This window comes from Pinus tabuliformis, chromosome 2_2, assembly GCF_031772625.1.
Source record: "Pinus tabuliformis cultivar Carrire ecotype Pingquan chromosome 2_2, CPIR1, whole genome shotgun sequence".
In the NCBI taxonomy this organism is placed as follows: domain Eukaryota; kingdom Viridiplantae; phylum Streptophyta; class Pinopsida; order Pinales; family Pinaceae; genus Pinus; species Pinus tabuliformis.
In genome coordinates, this window is record NC_142300.1 from 287475566 (window position 1) to 287483256 (window position 7691).

The window sequence follows — 7691 nt, forward strand, 5'->3', positions numbered from 1 at the left end:
AAATTTGCAACATAACTGTTAGAATCTTGATTAGCTACAAAAGAGAAAATCAAGAGCCTACTGCTTCTGGATAACGTACTTTGAGTCCATATTTGACCATGACCTTAGGCTTGCTTTTCCGTCGATCTGGACCGAATGAATAAGATAGAATCCATGTGGAGATGATTCTAGAAATGCCCATGTGGCCCAATTCTTCATTTGACACCTGGAACCTACCAAACCATGATAGCAGTTATGGAATCCACAGTTAGCTGCAGAATAGGCTGCATTATGTAGCTAATTTGCAAAAATATATTCAAATAGCAAGAACATGAAAATATAATATGGCGATCATTTTAATGCTTTCCTTAAGACAAAACCTAGCATTTATCGTTAATTGGGTCTGTAATCTTATGAGAAAGTGAGGGAAAAAGGTGAGAAAAAATGTTAAGGAGAAGGTAATTCTGAGGTTCAACATACCCCCATTGAAAAATCATTGCATGTCCTCATGCAATTTGCCAAAAATGTGAGTTCTTCCTCCCTAATTCATTTTCTCAGACACCTCTGCTAGTACATCCAATTTCCTTCTTTTGCTCTTCTTTGAAGTGACTATCATTCTGGGCTTTCTCATTAGAAGCTTGTACTTAAGGTTACTGACTACTCTATTTAACATCTTATTCTTTCTTTTCAATTTCTTGTTTTTCTTATACCACAGTCCTAGATGCAGAATGGTATTATCATGAATTGCCTTGTCCAATTTATTTTGTTCCTTCAAGGTCTCATTCTCCTGTTTGATATGTCTGTTCAATATCTCTAATTCATAAATTTCCTGTTTGAGAGCATCAATTAGATGTTCTTGTGAATTGACAAAAGGTTCTGGGTTCATTGAGGCACTTCTCTTCTCCAGTGATTCTATATAGTCATATATTTGTTGCTGCACTGGGTCTATGCCTAGAGATCTTCTTCTTGGGCTACCTTCAAAATGATGAACAGGAGAATTTTGAGGATTGTGTGTAGAAGAGATGTTAACGGGAAATGGTTCTGGGGTTTCCTCATCTAAATTTATAAATTCTGTCCCTTTGGATGATGTTTTCTTTACCAAACCTCAGAGTCTAGAGCTTCTTCTAAGTTGTGGAGGACTTACATTCTCCTCATTTGTGACCTTTTTCTCCTTTCTTATCTTCCCTCTTGCCTTGATTTGCTTCATGATTTCTGTCTGTTCTTCAGGGATTAAATTTTCATCATCTTTCTGCAATGAAGACTCAGGTCTGTTTTCAATAGCTATACTTGTCTTCTTTCTTCTATTTCTTCTGACATTATCTTCTTTAGGTGACTCTAGTGCTTCTTGGAAATGGTTTCTAATAAGGAAATTCTCCCAGTTATCCCCTATGATTTTTAAATGAAACTAAATCAATATCTTTATCAGCCCATGATGATACAAGGTTGTATCTATGAATTGTATTCTCTTTTGCACATTTGAGGCCATCCTTCTTAAACTATTTAGCAGAAAGAAAGGAAGATTGATTTCTTCATTTTCTAAGAAATTCATCAGTAAACGGATATGGTAGACATACATGCAACCAAACCTCCCCTCACAAGTGATAAATTTTTGTAATACCAAGAGCATGTTCCTCCACTTACTTTTAAGAGCTGAAATGGGAATTCCTTTTCTAAAAACAGAGACATCCATACCTGGGTTTTTGAGTATTACTTTCCATGATTCATTGTGGAACTCTTTGTTCTTGAACCATATTTCACCATGCCTTGGAAGTTCTGTAGCCTCGGTCATGAATGAATCAGTCACTGCAAACTTGATATCTCCAATTTCTACCTCTGTGCCATCAAAAGATTGAGCAAAATATTTTGTAATCTCCTTAAGAAAATCATCAAATTTCTCGATGAATTTAAGCCATCTAGCTTTCTGCAACATTTATTTGAGCTGTGGGTATCCTTCCATGTACTTTTCTCCTACCAGTTCTGAACTGACAATTAGCCCCATGCCTTCTATTACGCAAAGTTCTCAACCTTCAGAATTACCCTTCCTGGTTTTACGAAATGAATTAGCTGTGGATATGGTGAAAGGAACTATGGGTTTGTATGAAATGAATATATGGTAGGGGTTCTGGAGACACGTAGACAAGTATGTCATGTCGTATTCATGATTGTTAATAATCAACGTGGGAGTTAATTATGGACCGTTATGTGACAAAATATGGAGAATGTGGTGGATATGTAGTATGACGGAGATTGCAATCAAATCAAATGATGATATTTCAAGGAAACATATGAATATCCATATTATATATACTTTATGTTTTAACCTTTCTATTTAAAATAATTTTTTGCACTTTATCTTTTAGAACTTAACCTTTTCATTCGCTGTTTTCTTTGGTGTTGATCTGTAGGTACCCTTTTAGCATATTGGTCTTCAAAACAAGATTCTTCAATTTGCTGCAATCATCATTTGTTTGTAAGCTGTATAATTATGCCAGAGTCGCTGAATGAGATATGAACGCAGAATCAAATTAGATGCAGAATGGAATCAGTTGCAGAACATGATAAAAATGAAGTATGGCTATGGAACATGAATGTGAAATGAAATGGAAATGGAATATGGAAGTGAAATGGAATGAAAGTGGAGTGAGATGGAATGACACTGTAAAATAAAATGAAAATGGGGTGAGATGGAATGAGACTCTAAAATGAAATGAATTTGCAGATTATGAACTGCAAACGAATGTAGCTTTATGTCACTACTTATTATAGAAAGGAAATGGAAAATATAGGATGTCAGAAATCTCTGATTTTAACCCTATATTTTCTGTATAAGTATGCCAATTAATGATTGGTTTTCATACTTGTACATTTTATTATTATTATTATTATTTTTTATGCTATATATATATACAAGAAAAATAAAAGCTAAGTTAGTGGAGAAGAAGAATTCTTCTTCACCAACTTCATTTCAGTGTTATCTTGGAAAATCTTGATAAAATCCTCTCTTGAAATTGGCTTATGATATATCTTCAACCGATGACGATTCACAAGAAGAGGTACCTTTCTTTCATCTATTGTCTTTATTCTCATTGCTCCATTATTAAAGACTTCTTCAATACCATATGGCCCAATCCAATGAGTCTGAAACTTTCCTTGTGTTAGCGCTTGAATTTGCCTCAGGCTGAAGAAGGCGAAACTCAAGGTAACATCAAACCACTTAGCCTCGTAGCTAGCCCTACGAGGATAGGAGAGGGCTCTCTCCGGTCTATCTCAGCAAAAAGTTTTCTAAAAGGAGCTGAGATGACTTTAAAAGAAACTGATTTTAGGCTAGTAAATTGATAAAAAAGGGGTTTTTAATAAATGATGGGGTTTTTTTGGGCTGCATGGGGCAAAGAAACAGCTTGAAAAGAGAAATATAATCAAAAACACAGATTATCTCCTGAGGCAAGGTAGGCAAGAAAGTTTAACATCAAATTGAGATTAAATGGAATGGCAAGACTGCTGAGGAGCTAACAAGGGCATAGAGGATGAATCCTTGTCAAACAGAAGAAAACATTAAATATGAACAAACTTAAAGGCAAAGAATATAAATTATGAATTCTACCTTAACACTTCATTTGTTCAAATGGAAACGATCATGAAATGACATGAACACATAACAGGCTACATATGAGACATAGGAAAAGACAAATGTTAAATTTCATACCAAAGGAATCTCAAAAGCCAGAGCTGTGTATTTTCATTAAAATCTCTGTCAATCAGTTGTACAATGAAACTCTCTGTTCTCCACCAGCACTCAGAACTCTCTCTCTCTCACTGACCTCTTTTACAAATGATTTTTTAATACATTAAATAAACGCTGCTAGGGGAAAACAAATCGACCCCAAAACAGGGGTGATGTTTCACCTGCAGTTACAAAAATAGAAAAGAGCGTTTTCATCTATTCTAAAACAGGAGATCGTCCCCCTAAAAATCCTCTGATGGTCGACAAACTGGAGCGCAGATCCCGTTGAATCATTAACTGAAGTCCTTAGTAGGAGATCGGTTCCTATTTTTCTGTTGTGGTCGACGTCTTCGTGGTGTTTGATCCTTTACTTTTCACCTTCGCTTTCTGTTTGAAATCTTTAACAATTTCACAATCGTAGCCTACAAATGAGTCAACTGTCCTTTGATAAAGGAAATTCTGCCACCCATAAATGATGGATGCGAAGTGTTGATATAGTCCATCTCCATGGCAATAAGATTTTCAATCATACTCTCCGCAGGAGCCAGACCTTCCTGTAAAAAGATCCCTACAACTTCTTACATTAAAGCAGGAAACCGTTGTAGCTCGACTGTTTCACATTGATGAGCTATCTTTACCAACTCATCATAAATAAAACGAGCACATTGAAGGCTTGGATCTAATAAACGAAAAATGTGCCTTCTTACTAGAACTTCGAAAGGAACCTCGGGAACGAACAAAGCATTTTTTGGGCCAGTAGCATTTTGAATAGCCATTCGGATATCTTCATCAGTGATATCATCACAAGGATCAACTTCCTCTAAGCACTTAACAAAAATAGACTGAAATATATAATGAATCCTTACTCCTCCATACAACTCTGCTGTTGCCATCTCTTCACTTTTACCACCCACAATTGAATTAAATGTTTGGAATCGATGGTCTCGCCATAGGAAGAAAGTTCCTTCACAACACTAACCATTTGGCTATTTATTTGAGCTTTCAATTTTGGTAAGATTGCCTTGATATGCTGTACTAAAATCTGATTCAACTTCTTTGTTAACTGGGGAACACCGCATCGATCAGCTAAACTGTGATACACTGGCCGACTGCGGAAAAATTCTTCTTCATAAGCCAGTGCATCTCAAATGCTTTTGTTTGCAATAATATCCTCTTGACTGCGATTTACAATCCCTATATAGCCAAGTCGAATGGGGACAACATTTCCAAGAAGGAAGTTATGAGCATCAGTTCCCCTCTCCATAATATTGAGCTTTGTTATCACCCCGATGGTTCGAGATCCATCTGGGTCAGACATTCTTACCATCTGAAGCGCATCTGAATTTGAAAAATGAGAGTTTACAGGAGAAACAACTAGGATGATGCACGTCTCGTGCTTAATGCATGATAGAATCATTGTTCTGATTCTAGCCTCTATATCTGAAGGTTGATCACCCACTGGAACCCTTGTTATCCCAGGTAAGTCGACCAATGTTATATTGAGGACATTTGGAGAAAATATTTTTAACCTGATTTGCTTGTCAGATACACCCTTGTTTAACCCCACTTCCTTCTCTATCTCAGCCTAGACTTTGTAGAGAGCATAAGATCATCTTCTGCAGCACACAGCTCAAAGCTTAAAGTTGCAAAGCTGATTGATGCATATTTGGCAGAGATTGCTCTTAATTTCAAGATTCACCATTTTTGCAGAAGCTATACCCGATTTCGCACGCCCAGTTCATGATGATTTGTACAGAGCGATTGATATATACGTTAAGGAACACCCTGAGCTTAGTAAAGGCGAAAGTATATGCCGGCTTCTAGATTGCAAGAAATTATCAATGGAGGCTTATATGCATGCTGCTCAGAATGAACTCTTGCCTCAAAGACATATTACTCACAGTGTCACTACTAACAAGCACAAAATCACCTTGGATCACATTCCTCTGATCAATAAGACGCAGGGCATTCCCAACGCTAACAAAATCATTTGATTCAATAGCTGTGACAATGAAGTTTGTTTGGGATTTCCAGTGAGATCTCTCCAAATAGCTTGTAACTTGCTTTGCCTTTGATTGCTGATGATGTTTTGTTTTCTTCTTTTTGTGCTTTTGCAGAGATAGGAGCTGAGGAAGCTGCTGCCTTTTGAAGAGCTGGAGAATTTGATACATATTCTAAAAAACCACATTTAATGATTTCTTCTTCAAAACAGGGTTTTGAAGAAGAATCAATCTCACATTTGACATACAAGACGAAGTCTAACATCGGCTCCACTTGGGATGGCAGCTACCGCTTTTTGGAGGTGCCAAGAACCGCAAAACTTTGGGAGAGCAGACAATGCCGCCATCCATTGGGCAATGGAGTCCATTATTTCAACAAATCAACACAACTAAAGACTCATCTTATTAACTGGAAACTGACTGAATTGATTGAAAGACTGACTCGGCAAACTTCAAACTAAACTGTAATGAAACTGGAACAAAATGCTGCTTATTTATTTACAAAATCTACCCTACTATGCTGCAAAAACACTAGATCAGGTAATACTGAAGTGTCAGATCAACCATTCAAGTAAACCTGAGAATGATGCCGCTTGAGAATGCTTCCGCGAGGGCACAGATGTAATTGCTGGCAGCCCTTCATGCACGTAATGAATCTGGCTATGTATAAGACAGCTTGATCTATCAATCGAACTGAAAAACATGTCCATGTATGTTGCCATTGGATCGCGGACGCCGGACTTTGTTGGCTGCCCCAACTCTGCAACACATACTTCCAGCTGTACACTGTCAATGTAAACATCTGTAGGCAATTCTATGATTTTTTGTTGCGAAGGAGGAAGGATTTCCAAGAACTTTTTAGGGTCTTGGAAATCATATGACTGGATCTGCTCATCTAAATATTGAATCTCCTTTTCGATTCTTTCAACAACTAACTCACAAAATCTAGTTTTGAAATAAGGGAACTTTGGAGATTTCAAACATTGAAGCAAGGCACTGAAAAAATCTTCATGAAATTCAGAATCTGCTAACTCATTTCTTATTTCTTCTACAGCTTCACACAGGGCAGGGTTTGCCATATACCCTACCATGGCATGAGTGAATCAACAAGCACTGGAATGTCTGGATCGAATTGGAGTCGCCAGGTGAATGCTTTAGCCTGCATATGTGTTTGACTGCTATCCATCATCAACATCAGATCTGCAATTTGATTTCATGTACTGGGACAAGACAATCAACAAGTCGAATGTTCTCCCCAGTATGGTCACCAATATGTTAGCGCTTGAATTTGCCTCAGGCTGAAGAAGGAGAAACTCAAGGTAACATCAAACCACTTAGCCTCGTAGCTAGCCCTACGAGGACAGGAGAGGGCTCTCTCTGGTCTATCTCAGCAAATTTTTTTCTAAAAGGAGCTGAGATGACTTTAAAAGAAACTGATTTTAGGCTAGTAAATTGATAAAAAAAGGGGTTTTTAATAAATGATGGGGTTTTTCTGGGCTGCATGGGGCAAAGAAACAACTTGAACAGAGAAATATAATAAAAAACACAGATTATCTCCTGAGGCAAGGTAGGCAAGAAAGTTTAACATGAAATTGAGATTAAATGGAATGGCAAGACTGCCGAGGAGCTGACAAGGGCATAGAGGATGAATCCTTGTCAAACAGAAGAAAACATTAAATATGAACAAACTTAAAGGCAGAGCATATAAATTATGAATTCTACCTTAACACTTCATTTGTTTAAATGGAAACGATCATGAAATGACATGAACACATAACAGGCTACACATGAGACATAGGAAAAGACAAATGTTAAATTTCATACCACAGGAATCTCAAAAGCCAGAGCTGTGTATTTTCATTAAAATCTCTGTCAAACAGTTGTACAATGAAACTCTCTGTTCTCCACCAGCGCTCAGAACTCTCTCTCTCTCACTGACCTCTTTTACAAATGATTTTTTAATACATTAAATAAGCGCTGTTAGGGGAAAA

The 7691-nt window shown here is 37.2% G+C and overlaps 1 pseudogene; it reads right to left on the reverse strand.

The window, feature by feature from the left end:
- Positions 1 to 4122: 4122 nt before the first annotated feature.
- LOC149192454 (dynamin-related protein 3A pseudogene) lies at positions 4123 to 6779 on the reverse strand (annotated as a pseudogene).
- Between the last annotated feature and the right edge of the window lie 912 nt (positions 6780 to 7691).